We start from the raw sequence: 20,715 nt of genomic DNA, 5'->3' as shown, positions 1-20,715 counted from the left end.
TGATGTTTAGTGAAGGGTAAAGTATTACAAGAAGGGATTTTTCTTATGGAGCAGTTTGTATAATGCTGTCCTTTAAATCTCTTATGGATATTACAGGTAGAGAGGTGAGTTAAAGCATGCTGCTTAAAAGAGTGTAAGTCCTGATTGGTTCTTGATTATTATAGCATGACAAATTCAGGACATCTGAGAACTGGTTGTTAGGCTATATAACTTCAACAGCATAAGTAAGGCATGCATAATTAGTATATCAAAAATATAATGCCTATGCAGAGTAAACGCTCCAACCAAAGCAGCCAAAATATAAATAAAAAACAATCAAAAATGGAAGGAGCGACACACGGTAAACATGCCAAAAGTCATAAAATAACTTCAGAACATCAAGAGCCCAAACGAATAGGGTACAATGTAACACGTAAATAGCTCACTCGAGTCACAATGGTTAAGTAGTAACCAGTTAGGCAAATGATAGCATAAATCCTTCAGAGAAGCAAATCACGGACTCATTCAGTTCTGAAATAACTTATTTAATGTAGTAACAATACAAAAATGGGTTAGCGCTTTCACCTTTCGGCTTCATCAGACCCTTTAAAAACTCAATACTAAACAGTTTATATACAAACATTGGCGGGAAAACCACCATTAAATTATCCAACGAGCATAGAAAAATATTTTAAAGGAAATGTGCTATATAACCCTATTGAGTAAAAACATTAAAACTAAATTAACTTAAAAACTATAGATCGTGAACAATATGTTCATCATCCATAGAAAATAAACAAATAAAAATAGTTCATTACATACAACTATAACAATATAATTAATAATGACTCATTTATTCATATATATATATATAACATAAGAATGAAAACGGAAATGAAAAATGAAATGAAACATAATAACAAATAAAAATAAAAAGTAAAATAAAATAAAATAAAATAAAATAAAAAATAAAAAGTAAAAAATGAAAATAATATAATATAATATTTATTTATTTTATTTTTATTTTACATTTGTTGACCGGGATGGTCCGACTGGATGCATGTCCATTTTCAGCGGAGGCCCGGGGAGAAAAGCTCCACAGAGAAAAGAGTACACATTAATTTATATACAGATAAATACACATTCACATGATTTATACTTTGCTTTGGTTTAGATACATTTGCCATCAACGTGATTTAATTACAACTCAAAATACAATAATCTTACTATATCTAGTTACAAGATCCTAGCCCTTATAGAATACAGCCAGACAATGAGGAACTTGATTACTGAATAATAATATTCCAACAGTATGATTACAATGTTAAGTGATGTAAAATTTTATAAACCCATTGAGATAGATATGATAAAGGTATATGTACAGAGGATTTTCTCCCCGGGCCTCCGCTGAAGTCCATGTATAAGTGGAATAAGTGAATGAGAAACATCATGAAAAAAAAAAATAATTGATTACTTAATAATAACTACATGATGGAGTATACATATAAGAGAGCATATTAGCAGAAAATCAAAGGATTTTCAATCAAGGACTTTTAGTCTTCTCATCTTAAGGAAAGGTTTAACCGACACCTTACCTTCAAACCTGGATGGGAATCAGACCTTAGCCTCATAATCCATATGGTCTCTCTACTTTCTGTATATGTTCTAACATCTCCACCACGGTTACCTACAGTAATCACTTCTATGATCTTGAACCTAAACGTATAGGAACTACCTTGTTCTGTAACATGTTTGGCTAGCGCATTAACCTTGGATGCCATTCTAATACTATACATATGCTTGCGCATCCTATCCCTTAGACTTCTATTAGTCTTCCCAATGTAAAATGACTCACAGGCTCCACAAGTCACCAGGTAAACCACGTCCTTAGACATACAATTGCCTTTGACTTTAAAGGTATATAAACGTGAATTGGTAGGATGAGTAAAAGTTGGATCACAGTCAATGAACTGGCAAAAGTTACAGTGTCCGCACCTACTGGTGCCAAAAGATATTGGTATTGTATCTTTCATCACCACCTTCTTATCACAGAGGAGCCTCCTAAAATTCTTTTTGTTCTTATACCTAAATCTAGGGGCACTCCCTAGTACTTCTTTAACATCGGGATCTACAGATAGAATATCCCAGTGTGTTGTAATGACATCCTTGATGTGACAAACATCTTTTGTGTAAAAAATAGAAAAGGCCACTTGATCATGCCTCAAGTCTTTAGTGCCTTGTACAGCATCACCAACACTACCATCCACAGTGTGACCTGAAAAATAGGGAGCCGCTATTCTTAACCTCAGAGTATCTAGCCCATCAGTTCCCTTAACTATATCACCATCTTTATACCCACGTGTTGAAAGCCTCTTATTTAAGTCATACAAGTCATTATTAAATCCTGATTCCGTGGGGTTATATCTCGATATCCTCATTGCCTGCCCCTTAATAATATTATTGTATACATAACCTGGATGCATACTATGGTGATGTAATAATGTGTTCTTATGACACGATTTTCTGTAAAGCCCTGTATTTATAGAGCCATTGGCCAACTTTTCAATATAAATATCCAAAAATGGTATCTTAGTGGTGGAGGCCTCATGGCTGAACCAAAGATAACCAGTGCAAAGGTTCATCTCATTAACAAAAGCATCCAATTCATCTGATGAACATCTCCACAACAAAAACAGATCATCTACAAAGCGTCTATAGAATGACACTGACTTGACAAAGCTAGGAAACTGGAGCATATATCTATACTCCCATTCAGCCATAAAAAGGTTGGCGTAGCTATTGGCACAGGATGTGCCCATAGCTATGCCATCCTTTTGTAAATAACATTGTCCTTCAAAGCAAAATACATTGGATTCCAAGACAACCTCCAAAAATGTCATTAATAAATCAATCTTACCTTCAACAATGTCTGACTTTCTCTTTAAATAACTACCTACCATTTCAATTCCAACATCATTGGGAATGACCGTGAATAAGGAGTGGACATCCAAGGTGACAAAAATGAAACCCTGGTCCCAGGTACTCCCTTAAGATGGTCATACAAGTCTAATAAAAATTGCTTGGTATCTCTAAGGACAAAATCATTGGCATCTACTATTGGTCTCAAATGTCTCTCAATATAAAGTGAAAAAGGTTCTGTCGACCAACCCCTTCCTGCCACAATGGGTCTGAGGGGTGGGTTAACCCTGTCTTTATGGATCTTCGGAAGTCCATGTATAAGTGGAATAAGTGAATGAGAAACATCAAGAAAAGAAAACAAGGAAATATCTATAACTTCTCTGTGGAGGAGATCCTCCAACATGAAATGTATCCTCTGTACATATACCTTTATCATATCTATCTCAATGGGTTTATACAATTTTACATCACTTAACATTGTAATCATACTGTTGGAATATTTACAGGAATCCATAATAACTATTCCACCTCCCTTATCAGCTGACCTAATAGCAATAGTGGTATCATTGCACAAGTTATTTAGTGCTATCTTCTACAAAAATGTCAAATTATCTTTACCCTTAGGGTAAGAATTCCTACTATCCCTCATCTTATATAGGTCATCTTCAACCATTTTACTAAAGGCTGCTAGTAGGGGATGTAAAGGTGGTGTATAAGTACTGGGTTTCTTGAAACTATTAACCACTGGTGGACCACTATAATTCTTGAAAGCTATTCTCAGAGAGAGATTACGAACATATAATTTAAAGTCTTGCAAAGTCTCTTCAAAATTACTCTGCGCTGTGGGAATAAACGAGAGGCCCTTAGACAAAACAGTTGTTTCATCTGCTGTCAAAGCACGAGAAGAGATGTTAAATATTATGTCTTCCCTCTCCTTTCCCACATTTTCTTGATGTACCGGTTCGTTGATTGATCTAATGATAGCTTTCTTTTCTGTCTCCCTCTGCTTATTTGCCCACTTTTATTAAAGTTTGCCCACCCCTGCTTTAAAGTCAATGGCAATTGTATGTCTAAGGACGTGGTTTACCTGGCGACTTGTGGAGCCTGTGAGTCATTTTACATTGGGAAGACTAATAGAAGTCTAAGGCAGGGGTGGGCAAACTTTTTGATTTGTGGGCCACATTGAGTTCTAACATTTGACAAAGGGGCCGGAACAGGAGCAGATAGATGGCATGCTTTGAAAACATCACCTCATTGGGGGAAAAATGCACATCTTGGGATATGGAGAAAACATGTGCTTTAATTTCCAATGAAAATGAAGAAAAGCATTACAATAAAATCTCTGACTTCGAAATGAGTCTTTAAACACTGAAAATCAAATAAATGACCATTTTATTTTAAAGCACTGAAAGTTCTGTTATCCTTCAGGATATCACCATCACTCTCCTCCTGACTGTCTTTTTTTTTCAAAAACGGTAGGAGATGCAGATGTACTTGTCCTGTTCCTTTTATTCAATTTGTTTCCCCGGTGCCAAAAGTCAACAACGACCAGTGCAAGGATGAAACAGTTGCAGCAAGTCAGTCTGTGAAGCGTTATATTTGATCTGCGCGCACTGTTTATTTTAACAACATGCGTATCACAGGAGACACACACATTTTAATGGGAGCAGTGTTGTTGGTCTCCTTTTTTGGCCAGCGCATCAAAGTCTGGAGTTAGTTTTGTTGTGGCGATTCTCAGGATGGATCTGAGGTGTAGGTCTGTTAACTAGGATTTGTGGCTGGCTTTGTTGATGTTCATGATGCTGAAGGTCTGTTCACACACGAAGGTAGAGCCGAACAAAGCCAACATCATCTGCGCTTTTCGCCTTAGATTTGGAAACGCGGCATCATTGAGTGAAGCATAGAAGTCATTTAGTTTCAGAGAGCTGAACTTCTCTTTTAAGGCAGGGTCGGACTGAAGGTCGATCAGTTCGAGCTGAAGCTCCTCTGGAGCTGTTTCGGGGTCTTGTGACAGAGGAAAGGCCACCAATTGAAGTGACTTGTCAATTTTGTCGAAATCCAAAAACCGACGGCAGAATTCTCCATGCAGTGCATCCAGTGACTCACTGTATTTCTTTACTTTTGCTCCGACCTCTTTCAGCATGGCTAGTCTAGGAAAATGAGTGAATGACTTGTTCAAAATCTGCCTGGAGAATAAAGCCAGCTTGGATTTGAAGGCTTTCACGTTTGTGTACATGTCATGCACAAACTGCTCCTTCCCCTGCAGTTTCACGCTTGAGCTCATTCAAGTGTGAAAATACGTCCGTAGCAAACGCAAAGTCACACATCCAGCTCTTGTTGCTCAGCTCAGGAAATTCATCAGTCTTCCCCTGCCGCTCCAAAAACACGCCAATCTCCTCTTTGAGCTCCCACACTCATTGAAACACTTTGCCCAAACTCAACCAGCGGACACGGGAGTGATAAAGCAGGTCCTGGTGATCCGCATCAGTTTCCTCCAGGAACGCAATGAATTGACGGTGCTGAAGTCCCCGTGCGCGTATGAAGTTGACGAGTTTCACCACAGGATTCTCAACATGATTCAGCTGTAACACCGATTTACATAGAGATTCCTGGTGGATGATGCAGTGGAGGAAAATGACATCCTGGTCAGGGTTTTCATCTTTCACTTTATTCTGGATTCTCCTCAGCAGGCCAACGTTTTTTCCCGTTAAATTCAGAGATCCATCTGTGGTGACGTTAACAAGCTTACTCCAGGGAAGCTTCATGTTTTCGATGGCAGCAGACACCGTTTTCCCATTAAATTCAGAGATCCATCTGTGGTGACATTAACAAGCTTACTCCAGGGAAGCTTCATGTTTTCGATGGCAGCAGACACCGTTCAAACAAGTCCTCTCCCCGTGTTTGTCCTTTCAGAGACTCCATTGTCAAAAACTCCTCCGTTATTTCAAAAGTTTCGTTGATTCCTCAGATAAAAATGAGGAGCTGAGCAGTGTCTTTGACATCGTTGCTTTCATCCAGTGCTAAAGAATAAAAAGTGAATGACTTCACCTTTTTGTTTAATCTGCTGGTGATATCTTCATCTATTAGTTCCACACGGTGAGTCACTGTCCGCCTTGATAAACTGATTTTCTCAAATTTGTCTTTGGTCTCCGGGCACAAAATACCTGCTGTCTCTACCATACATTCTTTTAAAAACTCGCCCTCAGACAGTGGTTTGCTGGCCTTTGCTATTTTGAATGAAAGCATAAAACTGGCCTTTGTACTTGACTCTTGAATGGCAGTTTGACGGTGAAAAAAACTTTGCTGAGCCTTCAAATTAGCTGCCACCTTCTCAGCAGCAGCTTCCCGTTCTTTTGTTGAGAGCTTGCTAGCATAATTAGCGTGCTTTGTGGCAAAGTGATGGCTAATATTATACTCTTTAAAAACCGCCACAGTTTCTTGGCATATCAGGCAAACAGCAGATGATCGGTGTTCAGTGAAAAAATATTTAGTTGTCCACTCCTTATTAAACACTCGCCATTCTCTGTCCACTTTCCTTTTCTTGGGTCCGCTCATCTTTATAGAGGGGCGGTGGGTCAAAGGGTAAAGTCCAAACGTGGAGTAATAGGCCTACGCTTCACCTCAACAAAGCCAATATATCTAGAGTGCGCCATCTAGTGAGGAAACATCAGAATTGCAAGGGAAATAAAACATTAACAAGGTTAATTTATTAAATTTTTTCAAGTTTGGCGGGCCGAATCAAAACGTTTAATGGGCCGCATGTGGCCCCCGGGCCGTAGTTTGCCCATGCCTGGTCTAAGGGATAGGATGCGTGAGCATATGTATAGTATTAGAACGGCATCCAAGGTTAATGCGTTAGCCAAACATGTTACAGAACAAGGTAGTTCCCATACGTTTAGGTTCAAGATCATAGAAGTGATTACTGTAGGTAACCGTGGTGGAGATGTTAGAACATATACAGAAAGTAGAGAGACCATATGGATTATGAGGCTAAGGTCTGATTCCCATCCAGGTTTGAATGGTAAGGTGTCGGTTAAACCTTTCCTTAAGATAAGAATACTAAGAGTCCTTGATTGAAAATCTTTTGATTTTCTGCTAATATGTTCTCTTATATGTATACTCCATCATGTAGTTATTATTATATTATTTTCATTTTTTACTTTTTATTTTTTATTTTATTTTATTTTTTATTTTTATTTGTTATTATTTTTTATTTCATTTTTCATTTCCGTTTTCATTCTTATGTGATATATATATATATATATATATATATATATATATATATATATATATATATATGAATAAATGAGTCATTATGAATTATATTGTTATAGTTGTATGTAATAAACTATTTTTATTTGTTCATTTTCTATGGCTGATGAACATATTGTTCATGATCTATAGTTTTTAAGTTAATTTAGTTTTAATGTTTTTACTCAATAGGGTTATATAGCACATTTCCTTTAAAATATTTTTCTATGCTCATTGGATAATTTAATGGTGGTTTTCCCGCCAATGTTTGTATATAAACTGTTTAGTATTGAGTTTTTAAAGGGTCTGATGAAGCCGAAAGGTGAAAGCGCTAACCCATATTTGTATTGTTATTACATTAAATAAGTTATTTCGGAACTGAATGAGTCCGTGATTTGCTTCTCTGAAGGATTTATGCTATCGTTTGCCTAACTGGTTACTACTTAACCATTGTGACTCGAATGAGCTATTTACGTGTTACATTGTACCCTTTTCATTTGGGCTCTTGATGTTCTGAAGTTATTTTATGACTTTTGGCATGTTTACCGTGTGTCGCTCCTTCCATTTTTGATTGTTTTTTATGCATAATTAGTATGACTGCCATACTCTGACATTCATTTTGAAAGACTTTATTTTTATCTTTTTGCTGAAATACAAATAGTTTTAGACCTGTCTGGTTTGTTTACAATCTCTTTAAAGTTGTAATCAAGAAATATGTTGCCAGTTCAATTATTACTGTATTTAGAAATCTATGTGTTTACTTTCCATTCCATTTCCTTGAATCATTCTCTAATACATTAGAATAAAATCACACACTGAATGGTTGCTGATCATTCCTATAATGTTTATATCTCATCATAAGTCTTGCAAGAATATTAAGAAGTAAAAATGCATGCAGACACAACTGTGCATGAATGCATGTACATGCACACACACACACACACACACACACACACACACACACACACACACACACACACGCACGCACATTTCTGATGTGATATGCCAACAAAACAGATGGATTTTATTACAATAATTCATAAACAGCAGAAAAATACTCTTCGAAGCAGAGGATATGTGAAACCCTTTGGGATGAACAAATCACTGTCAGGTTGCTAGAAGTAATAGCAAGATATAGCATAACAGACAAGATCTTAGCAGAATGTAACTTTATTGTCAAATTAGTGCGGAAGAACTGGGATTTATTTAAATGTAACCAGGCAATGTTTCAGAAATTTGGTGGTACACCTAAGATTGTTTTCAAGCGAGGTAGTAATTTGAAGAACTTATTAGAGAAACATCAAGTAAAGGTTTCTAGAATAGTAGGGATGTACAAATGTGAAAACTGTAATTTTTGCAAACATGTTAATGCTACTAATTTGTTTGTAATAAATGGTCAACAATATAAACTGAGATCAAGGTTTAACTGTAATACTAAGTTTATAGTTTATTTAGCTAGATGCACAAGTTGTCCTGCATTTTATGTGGGTAAAATGGAGCGTAGGCTCCAGGATAGAATGTACGAGCATCTTTATGCTATCAGTCATAACAAGTTGGATAATGCTTTAGCTAAACATATCCATTTGAATATAGGTCATCCGTTTAAATTCATGGGTATTGATAACATTATGCAGGACACTAAGGGTGGACAATTTTCTTTCAAGCTGGAAGAGTTGGAATTATTGTGGCAGATCAAGCTTGATGCGTTTAATATGCCAGGCTTGAATGAATCATGCTCTATCACTAGTGTTCTTAAACTTAATAGTTTACAAAGATAAAGTTTGAATGTTTATTTAATTCAATTTTATAATTTTTTATTAATATGTTGTCATTAAAACTGGTTGCATTTTATTCTGAATGCTTCAATACATGAACATTACTGTACTGGATAAGAATATATTTTTTTAGATTATTTAATGTTGTTTTTAGGGGTACTGTCTTTTTAAATCGACAATTAAGCTTTGTCTCGCGTTTTTTGAATGAGTGTGTATTTAAGATCAGTTTAGAGTATGAGTTGTCACTTCTGAAGAAGTTTGCATTGTTGGAAATGAAAAGCACTTTAAGTTGTTACTGTATCTGTGTCAAGATCATTAAACCCGTGTGAAGACTCTGCAGCAGCTTGAACTGTGTTTTTTGCTTTTATCAAGTTTTTGTGCCTTTGGTTTATTCTTAGCAGAATGTAATTTAAACAAGTTTCATCTTAAGTTCTGGCTGATTGCAAATGAACTAAGCAATAGGCTATAAAACATACTAATTTTTGCCAAATACAACTTACCATAGCTGGCGTGTCAGCATCAAGTACTGCTGTAACATTGGAATGCCCAGATTTAGCTGTTTATGCAACATTATTGCTGATAAACTTATATAGGCTAACAACCAATTGCCAGACATCCTGGATTTGACCACTCCTTCTTTTGCCTGTTCTAAGCAGCATAAAAGGTGAGTAGTGGCTAACCTTACACATCAAAAAACAGGAGAACAATTGACACACAGGATTCAAAACAAGTAGTAGTGCAGAGAACTTATACAAAGAAATGAGCTTTATAGAAAAGGAAACATATTGAATAGCAAAGTTAGCAAAGGTTCTGATGAGTCTCTGAGACCCCGTCAAACCTCCACATGGAGAGACGCAACACCCCTTAGTGTATACAACTTAAATCCATGATCACACAATAGTAGCGAAAATGTTAAGTGAAAAATGAGCTTAATCATGTTACATTAAGTGTACGTGAAGAGTTTGCAATCAAAAATCAGTTTCATTCCCGATGGAAAATTGCAAAGGTGGAGTTGCTGAGAAGACTAAAGAAGGTAAAGTCAAACAGTATGAGGAACTTTGTTATATTTGATGGAATACAAAGACAAGTGTGCTAACTAAGGGACCCAAGCTTGTAATACCAAAGCAGCTAGGCTAATCAGAAGTAAAAAGGAAGAAAGGCTAGGCCACAATAAAGTACAGCACAGCAGGCAACCTGCCGAAGGATACAAGATGGAAAATATTTACAAAGCTACATCAGACATGAGACACAGCCATGGGTAATGATGGACTAACTTGCTACACATTCGCAAAAATAACAGAACTTATATGACTGGTATGAATGATAAAGGTTAGATACAAGAGAAGACAGTAGACAGAGCCAGAAAAGAAAGCTGATGATTTCAAGACAATAATTCAGGGAAATGGAATGAAATGTTAGCAGTAGTTGTAATAATCAAATTGACAACATATAGTACAGTTGTGTAAGTTGAACTTATAAATGTAGATTCTCAAATCATCACTGCTGCAGTAATCTTAGTATGTGGATTATATCCTGCCAAAGATATAATGGCTGACCAGCTTCCAAAGCTTCAGGGCACCATCTGCATGCTAAACTGTCAAGCAACTCAAGCTAAACTGACTAAAAGACAATCTGTGGTGCAAATCCCTTCAGAGCTTTCCTAACAGCAGAGAGAAGGAGGCTGGGCCATGAAAGAACAATGCTAGCAACAACAAAAAATAAATGTCTAAACGCTGGCATAAAAAGCACACCAAAAAACAAGGCAATGGAAGTACGAAGTGGTTACTGCTGTAGTGCTCATTTAAACATCTACTTTTATGATAAGTTCATCTTAGACAACTGTATTATGATTGTGATATTGGTGACTACAGCATTAGCCTTAGTTGTGTGCATAGATTACCATAGCTAACTACTATATTTGAGATGTGGAAGGAGAAGGGTCCAGGAACCCTTGGAAAATTGTCCTGGCAAAGCAAGGTTTAGACCTAGAGAAGGAATCAAGAATATAGTGCTTTGTAAATGTAGTACAGTGGACCAGGAAACAGCTTCTAGAAAACATCTATATTTCAACCCTTTCCAAAAAGCCATACACAAAGACAAAGCCCTTGTATAGGAGGCCTTGACCCTGCCTGTAATGGATTTATTAATGGCATGTATAGCAAAAAGTAATAGCCTTCAGCTACAATTTGGAAATAGTCTGTTTGGTTACAGATTGTCCCTTCTTCTAACCTTCACAAGAGATGAACAATTGACCTGTACATCTGAAAGATCAACATAGTACCTGAGTTATCTGTGGACATCCGAGGTACAAAGTATTCTTTCTCCTTTATTTTTAGCTTCAGAAAAGAAAGCAATGATTGATAGTTTGGCTAAAGGTAATCTAAGATACCACTTTAGGCATAAAAGAATGATTAATTCTCAAAGAAACTATGTCCTTGTGGAAAATGAAGTAGAGGTGACTCAACATAACAGCTTGCAACTCAGATAACCCTTCTTGCAGAGGTCAGAACAATCACTAAAACTGTTTTCCATGTTAAGAACCTCAAATCAGTCAGATTGTTTCAAGTCGAGCAATTGCTAGCTTCTCTAACATAAAATTAAGATTCCAAGAAAGGAACACCATTTCTCAAGAAGGCATCTTTGCAAAACCCCTTTCAAAAACATTTCGACATGAGACTGCATTGAGAGAGGAGTATATATGAGTAGACATGCTAAAATACTAATAAATGAACCCTGATAGTGGGATAGGAAAGGCTAGATGATAGTAACTCACACAAATATTTTAAAAGCAGAGAACAACTATCCCTAAATCCATGCTAGTTATGTTGTTGGCAGCAGCAAGAAAACCATTTCCATTTGTTAATATATGATTTTGTACTAGCAGGCTTTCTTGCCTCCATTAGTACCTGCTGCACATCCTCAGAAAGTAGGTGCCAAGAAGGAATTAAGACCCTATCATCCAGGCAGTCAAGTGAAGATGATTGATTTTGGGGTGTACCAATCAACCCTGGTCTTTTGTGAGTAGATCCAGTCTGTGAAGAAGCTAGTGGTAATTGTCCCTGGACAATTCCAAAAGAAGAAAAAGAACATGGCTGCCAGGCCAAAAGGGAGTCACCACAATTATCTTGGGATATTTGTTCTGAATTTTCATAAGTACCCTGGATATTAGTGGAAAGGGTGGAAAAGCATACAGGATCATTGCTGTCTAAAGGGAACAAAAGGAATCCATTGCCTTCTTGAATTGGGTCCTGAGACAAAAAGTTGCCACTTCATTGTTCAGACAGGAGGCAATGAGGTCTACTTCAGGAATTCTCCACAGTTGGATCAAATCCTTGAAGACCCCCTGATCTAATTTCCATTCCTGAGGGTCTGCCCTGGTCCTGCTCAGCTTGCCTGCCACACAGTTTAGCTCTAACAGAATGTAGGATGCCTGTTGAGTAAGCTTGTGCTGTAAAACTGTATCCCAAGTTAACATGGCTAGTATGAAAAGAGGAAATAAAGCTAGATAAAATCTATTTTTCCTGTGGAAGAAAAGCTCTTTGAACTGAGCTTTCTAGGTAACATCCCAGGAATAGAATCCAGTGGGAAGGATTCAAGAACAACATTTGAATGTTGTCTTGGAATCCCATTTTGTAGAATAGATCTCTCTCTCACCCAATAGAGAGATTCCTATCAACTTAAAAACCCTGAAAAGATAAGCAAGGTGTCTCAATATCAAAAAACAAGGATATCCTGCAGCCTGCAATGAGCAATAATCAGAGCGAGTCACTTTGTGAACACTCTTGGTACAGAGAGTATTCCAAATGGTAAGGCAGAAAACTGATAATATGATACAGACCCACAAAACCTTAAGAAACATCTGAAGTCTAGATGAATAGGGATGTGGTGATAAGCATCTTTTAAGTCTAGTGTTACCAGGAAAATTGAAAGCGGAAGTGAAGGGACATCATTTTGAATGTGGGCAGTATTACAAACAGGTTTAGAAACAAAAGATCCAGAAATGGTCTCCAAATATTTTCTTTCTTCAGCACTAGGAACATCCTTCAATAAAACTCCTTCCCCACATGGGAAGGAGAAACTGATTCTATTACTCCTTGGCACAGCATGTGATGATGAAAAGGTGGAAACAAAAAAGTCATCTGTAGAATGAAGAATGACCCCCTGAAAAGGAGGAATTTCCTTCCACTGCTATCTGTAACCTTGCTGAATGATTTTAGAGCCCATTTGTCTGAAACAAACTGTTGCCTAAAAGAAAAATGGAGAGTCAGACTTTCTGCAAGAGAACAGGTCCATTGTATGAGGGGGTCACAAAGTCTCTGGAACAGTCATTCAGATTTGTTGGACTGTCCCTAATTTGGGGAAGATTGAAAATTATTTTTGGAATCCCCTTGCCATTTATTCTTACATGGTTGCTTACGTGAATTGTGTTGTGGTTGCTTATTCTGTTTTTTTGCCAAAATTGCATGAAGAGAATCCTTTGGACAATTTTGAAATGGAGAACTTAAAAATCTCAGAGAGTCCCTGCATCAGCTTGCCCATTTCCTTACATTTTTTTATTATGTCTGCAGCAGAGGGGCCAAACACTAAATCTGTATCCAAGGAATAATTTAAAATCATCTTTATTTACATCATCTGGGAGGTTCTGAGAATGCAGTCAAGCAAACATCTTTAAAACAATACCAGTGGCCAAAGCCATGGAAGAAGTATCATAAGCACAATGAAATCAATGAATAAGTGACCTACGCATTAGAAGAAACTAACTTATTTAAAGCAGAGTTTTCTTCATGTGAAGAAACTGTAGATAAATAATTCCTCATACTTTTACAGTTTGTTAGAAGAAACTTTTAATATATGAGCCTGGGAATTCAAAATTCTGAAAATCAAAGTTCCACAAGAATATACATTTTCCCATTGTTATTAGAAAGAGTAGGACTGGAAATAATCAAGTGCTTGGCAGATGTGAAATCATCTAAGGCTATAATTGCTAGGTCAGGATTGGGAATAGGGTGTAAAAATAAAAAAAAAACTAACAAATTTATACATCCTGTCTGCATTTTTAGGTACAGCTGGTTGACTATCAGGAAAAACTGCAGGGAGTAAAATGCATTCTCTAAATCAGAGAGTTTAGGAGGAATTCTTTTATGTTCTGGAAAATCATTTTGCAACAACATAGCATTTTCTGAGGGACAGAGAAACCTCAGTGTTCTCCCAAACACTGGGACAGTCTAACAGTAGTCTCAGAGTAAGAGAAAACCTGATTGGGAGAATAAGAAACTGAGCTGTCCTCCTAGTCTGAATTAGAAATTTGAGGAGATAACCCTGAACCCTTCCAAGTATCTTCTCATTCAAATTCAGAATACTGAATCTCTTTACTTTACAAAAAGGGCCAGTAACCTGAATTAATCCCAGAGCCAGTCCATGTAAACTACTCTTAGCCAAAGAAAGTTGAGGAGGGGTAGATACATGCTTGGTTTTCTGCTACGTTTTACCAGGAAAATGTGTCCAACTGGGTTATTAATGGCATCTTCCCTGTTCCATCTCCCAGGACTGGCAAGACTGTCACCCTCTTAGCCACTGAGGGAACTCCACCAGCCATAGAGGATGTGGTAACCGCTGGTCATAATGGTTTTAGGTGCTACAACAGAGCATACTTCTCAACTGTACAGATTTTTGCATAATGTCTAGATATCTGGCTCATATTTTTGGTCTGTTCCTCATAAAAGAAGTGGTATTCTGCCAAATCACTAGGATGATCTTAGGATTGAAGTTACTAAATAGGTTCATAGGTTCACAGGTTGGTACTAGGCTATCGGCCCTAGGGCCTATACAACCCTAGCCATAACAATTCCCTGGCTATTTCTTCCCACACTATTTACTTCCCTGGACCCATGTCTAACAGGGCGACTGGCATGATCTCCAGGGTGAATTTCCTTTCTCCCATCCAATCGTCAAGGTTCCTTTTGAAGAGGGCCAAAGAGGTGCTCTGCTTGACATGTATGGCAGTCTATTCCACGGTCTAGGAAGTCTCTCGGTCAGGAACCTATCCCTCCAGCATGTTTTGTTTATTGTGATGACAAGGTTTAGATCCCTGGAGCATGTGGCTCTGAGAGATTGGAATTTCTTTAAGTGTAGCATGTCCAACAGCTCTGAGTTTGACATGGCCTTGTATGTTAAGCAGAGATTGCCTCTGAGTAGACGATACGCGACAGAGTATAGCTGGAGATTTTTAAGGTAGTCAGCATAGGGCATCTGCTTTTGGCCTATGATTCTTTTAGTGAGGTATTTCTGCGGCCTTTCCAGTTGTTGAAGATGTCTTGAGAGGTACATACCAAATGGGGCATTGTATTCTATAATGGGTCTAATGAGAGATGAGTATAGTGGGACAATGACCTCTTTTTTCTGGATGAAAAGCCCTTAGTGGTGAGGTGCGCCACATAGAAGGATTTCCTGACTGTTGTAGCAATGTGGTTATCGAAGGTGAGACCACTGTCCACCTGTGTATCTAAGTCTCTGATCACACTTTGATGTTTAGTATACTGCCACGTATGTGGTGATTCACGGGAACATGTTTTTACCCAAAGGGGATAACTATACATTTCTTGGCATTGAGCTTGAGCCCATGGCTCTGGCACCAAGCATCTGTTTCTGTAAGGCCCTTTTGTAGAGAATCCACATCATTTGGGGATTCAATAATGGCTCCCAGTTGGCAGTCATCTGCGAACTTTGTTAGCCAGAGTCCCTTAGTGTTGGCCTGTACTTCAGCAAAATCAACGCCAAACAAGAGCAGTCCCAGGACTGAACCCTGAGGTACTCCACTTGTCACTTGTCTGGAGCTGGATTTGGAGTCAGCTACTTTTACAATGTGGGTTCTGTCAGTAAGCCAGTTGGCAACCCATCGAGTGATGTAGGCATTAATGCCAAGCTTAGTAAATTTATCCATGATTCCATAGTGGGGGATGGATGATATACAAATTGAGTTTCAGACTTCAAGTCCTTATGAAATTGTATGCTAAAACAAATCCCATTACTCTAGCAACTTTTTAAACATATAAAACTAATAATTAAAATATGTCCCCATTTTTGGCTCTTTGTCCCCCCATTTTCCTGGTCTTTGTCCGGATGTCTCACACTAAGAGGTTGAGAGGTATGCAACAGAGGTATCTGGGGTAAAAGATGAGTGATCTGAGGTAAAAAAATAGCCACAGTAAAGTAACCCACCTGTGACTGAGGCAAACTGCTAGTCTGCTCTGGTGACAAAGGCTGTTTAACCTTTTCTTTTTGTGGCTGGAAGAAGGACCAACCATGAGGCCAGTGGTCTGTTCCATGGTCAAGCTGAAAACCGCGTCTCTTTCCTGGGGAAGACAAGTAGCATATGCTGGTAAAACTATTATTCCACAGAAATTACATTTTTGACAGAAAAAAAAACATTAAAAAGTACTTTTCTCCACAGAAAATATGTTTTTAGTTATTTACTTTTAAACTGATAGGAAGAAACGAGTGCTCTGTTTAAAAGAAAGTTATAGTCTCGATCCAGTCCACTAAAAACAACACTCCTAACTTTAAAATAACTTTCTAGAAGATGGTTCAAATGATATGACTGTATAATTCTGATTGCCAAATTGTGTACATTAATCCATGTTCTATGTATGTATAATGTTCTATAAATGCATTAATAGTGTTTAAAGCTCTACTGTTTATACTTTGCACTATGGAGCTTTTCTCCCCTGGCCTCCGCTGAAAATGGGTTTCTGACCCAGTCGGACTTTCCCAGTCACTAAATGTCAATGAATAAATAAATAAATAAGAGGAAAGTAACAAAACATTAACAAAATTAAAAATAGAAGATTTTTTCCCCAAAAGAAACATCTGCCCAGCAAAGAAACGCACAAGCTGTCAGTCCTAAAAAGCATCAGAGGAGCACACTCTTTGGCTGCAGTATAGCTCTGAAAGACTTCATTCCCAAACTTGTTTTTCAGTCAGCTCAAGCTGCTTGACAATTTGGGTGCATGAAAGGTGCCCTGAAGCTTGGCAGGATACAATCCATTTAGTTAAGGCTACTGCAACAATGATCAGCATGATGAACATTCTTGGATAGCTACTTTAAATGGATTACAAGTAAGCTGAATGTCAACAAAAATACAAAGAATTCTCTCAGACTGAAGGTATTGCAGAAATCAGAAGTTAACCAAGAAACAACATTCAGCTGCTCACCTTTGTTGATTCAGGACTGTGCAGAATTCTCACCTTGCATTACAAGGTTTTCTGGTTTGATTCTCAGCTGGTATGCCTTCTGTATGGAGTCCACATATCCTTCCTGTGTTTGCTTTGTTTTTTTCCAGTGGATAAAATTACCTTGCACATTCCAAGGAGATGCAGTAGGTGGATTGGAGACTGTAAATTGGCCATAGGTGTGAGTGTGCATTTATGTGTGTCTGGTAAGAACAAATTCAGCAGGGCTAGCCACCTGGCAGGGTGAGCACTGGCTTTAGATGATTGTTGCTGTTGATGTGGCACCCTATCTCTGTGAGCAAAAAATAAAATAACATAAAATGGGGAAAAGGGGGTTGTAGATGGTTGGATAGACTGTGGAAAGTTTTGCATTCTGTATTAATGGGAACACACTGTATTCTTTGCTTTATAGCAAGTTTTTATTCAGTCTTATACTTCATTTTTGTAGTAGGAGTCATAAACCAGTTTCTTGATTCTGATTGGTTGATATTTTATTTGTGTCATGGTATAATAAAAAAGATTCTCTCACCTGTGGAAACCTATAGATGCCAGTCAGTCTAGCAAGTGCTATAGTTGGTGATGAAAAGGCTTCTCCTGCAATTGCTAATAATTTCTTTTGTTTTTCACAGTTATAATTTGGAAGCATCTGTCCTCCAGATAACAGGAACAGAGCACTTTTAACTGCAAAAGCTTCATAACAACATGGATCAAGGATTTTATATCCCAATGTGATGTTTGACAACAATGAAGGGTCTCTGTTTATTTCCATTATGGCAAAAACAAAGGCCAGCATATCTTGATACCGAGCTGGATCCAGCCTGCACATTTTGCCATATTAGACACAAATATAAGAAAAACATTTGTTACCGTCAAATTCACCCATCTTCTGCCAAATATTTATTTTCCTTGTAGTTTGGTGAGTGCATACCTCAATCTTTTCTCAATAAGAATCATTGACAATTTAGAGCATACTGAGCGTTTCCTTATTGGACCAGCTTGGAGTGCAGCTTCATACCTTTACAAGTGATACCATCATTCAAAGTGGCAGAACAACAATTTGGAAATTATGATCAGGGATGCATTAAAAAGGGTTAGAACTGCTCCCTGTGGGGTGTGACATCATCCTAACCAAACCATTACACCCATTGTGTAATGTAGTACAACAGAATTTTTTTTCTTTTCTTTTTTTTTTTTTAGGTGGAAAATAAAAGTCATTATGTGTGTTATTTTTAAGTGTTAGGAACTTATGATTTGTTTGAGTTGCTGTAATGTGACACATAATGTTGGATAGACAGGGACTGCACTTGAGATTTTCTTTAATCACATTCTGATTTTGGACAGTCTAGCGGTCATTCTTACATTGCCATGGCAAGCTTGGTACAGAAGAGAACTGTGGATCACTGCATCCATGTCAGCCTGATGTGCATTCATGTTACTTTGGTCATGCGTTCATGATCATCGAAAAATCAGAATTTGTCAACACATGTCTGGAAACATTTGTGTACAACTAAGATTTATAGAGATGAATGTAAATTAGCCTAATATGCATGCAATGCAATTAAATTGCCCTGAAGTTTGACCAAAAACTTGAGCATTGTCATATTAATTTATCAATAGCTGAGGCAGGTGGCAAATGCATTAGGATACAGCAGACTTGTTAAAGTAAGGAAGTCTTTTAAAAATATTATAATTTAATAAGAAAATTTCAAAGCATATTTCAATGATTAGTTAAGTGTCATATGTACTGAATTACATATACGATGCATATGTTATGATAGCAATGGCTGATTTGTGTCATTCTGAAGTTGGATTTCATGACAGCAGCAGTGGAAATGATCACAGATGACAGAAAATGATCAGTACTGATTGTGCATACATGGGTATAAATGCAGTAAGTTACTACTAAAGTTCTGTGGTGCTACGGATATCAAAAGGCATGTGTGATGAATTAGAAATTTTTGGAACTGCAGTTTGATGAATACGATAAAAAATGTCAGTATTGTGATTACATGATAATAGCAAATGGTAGGGCAAGGAAGCTTTTTTGTGACAAAAGTGATTGCATTCATGACCCAAACAAACATAAGTAATATATTGCAATTTACATGGCTATAATAAGATTTCTGTAGGTAATTATATGGTTTGTTTTATGTAACATTTTTATTTGATGTGAGTGGCAGGAGTCTTGGCCAGTGTTTTGTAGTTTAAAAGCTAATTACATCCAGACATTATTGCCACACCTTCTGACTGTGGCCCTTATTTCTGCACACATAGCAATGATGGAAAATAAGGGATCAAAGCAGGGAAAATATATCATCAGCCATGAGAAAAATTGTGTACTCATGACAACACTTAGGAGATATGGGAAACTTCATTTTGGTAAAGGGGGCCCAGACAAGGTGAGAGGAACAAGACCAGGAATCAAGTACTTGGTGACAGTAGTGCAGTGGGTGGCAGAAACTGAACATTGGTACAGTGCAAAAAAAAGGGCAATTGATACTGCAGAATGTGCGGAATGCAATTTTCCATACAACTATAGGTGAGAAATTCCTACCAACCATCCATGGGGATGACTATGACACAGAAGGTGGCAGAACAGGAGTAATTAGAGGTGGTGTGGACATTGCTGTAGATTACCAATGTCTGCAGCAGCAGCATTCATCTGCTCATGAATGTTAGTTTAAAATCAGTAACAAATTTTATATAGAGAACTGAATGCTGGGAAGTACTGATCTCATTAAACATGTCACAATTACTGATTATTAGGTGAACTTTGTACAACTGCACAGAATGCAATGAAGGCAGTGTGCACGGTAAGTGTCCCTCTCACCACTTTCTAAGCATACATTACCATATGCTATTCCTTTATTATTGTTTTCACATATTTTTTACAGGGTCAGCATCAGAAAAAAACAGTTCAGCTATGCAAATAAATTTGGATGATATCTGCAGCAGATTGGGTGTTTGTGCTGATTCTACTGATAGTGATGATGATGATGATGATGGTGATGGTGATGATGATGGTGATAACACAGTTACATTTATGAGGCAGCCTTATGAAAGTGGACAGCAGTCCCCAAGTTTAGTAGCAGGATCTGTCACCCCACAATATGTTAGTAGCTCTGCAGAATACGAAAGTGCATCACAAAATCAAACACAAGTTGACATGCTACTAATGCTTGTCAAGGAGGAGCACCCCTGCACCTTTATACCAGTATTTCAAACCAAGAGGGACACTTTGAGGATGAAGAGGGGCATTCAGAGGTAACAGTGTCCACAGTAACTTTTAAAAAGGGGAGCCAGTGCAAGAATTTCTTACAGCTATCCTATTAAACATATAAATCATTAGCTGCTCAGCAGGAAATGGGCTGTGACATTGTTAAAGCTGAAACCAGTGCCACAGAGAGTCAGCTGGAAATAATCAGAGTCCTCTAGGATATGTGTGGTGATTTCCAACACTACTTGGAAAAGGCACAGAGTGGGGATAATGCCATGATCACACCAATGTGTAGTATGGTGGCACAACAAGCATTCATGGCTGCCTTCATTCATACACTAGTTT

At 37.6% G+C, this 20,715-nt stretch overlaps 1 protein-coding gene across 1 annotated transcript in view; it reads right to left on the bottom strand.

Annotated features, from left to right (window-relative positions):
• The window catches only part of LOC122805926 (extracellular calcium-sensing receptor-like), a 143,581-nt gene that overhangs the window by 121,535 nt on the left and 1,331 nt on the right, over positions 1-20,715 (bottom strand). The gene's annotated exons all lie outside the window — the stretch shown is intronic.

This window comes from Protopterus annectens, chromosome 7.part0, assembly GCF_019279795.1.
Source record: "Protopterus annectens isolate FY-2018-M chromosome 7.part0, PAN1.0, whole genome shotgun sequence".
Taxonomy (NCBI): Eukaryota; Metazoa; Chordata; order Ceratodontiformes; family Protopteridae; genus Protopterus; species Protopterus annectens.
Note: the sequence above shows the minus strand (reverse complement) of the source record. Positions and strands in the feature narration are given on the sequence as shown.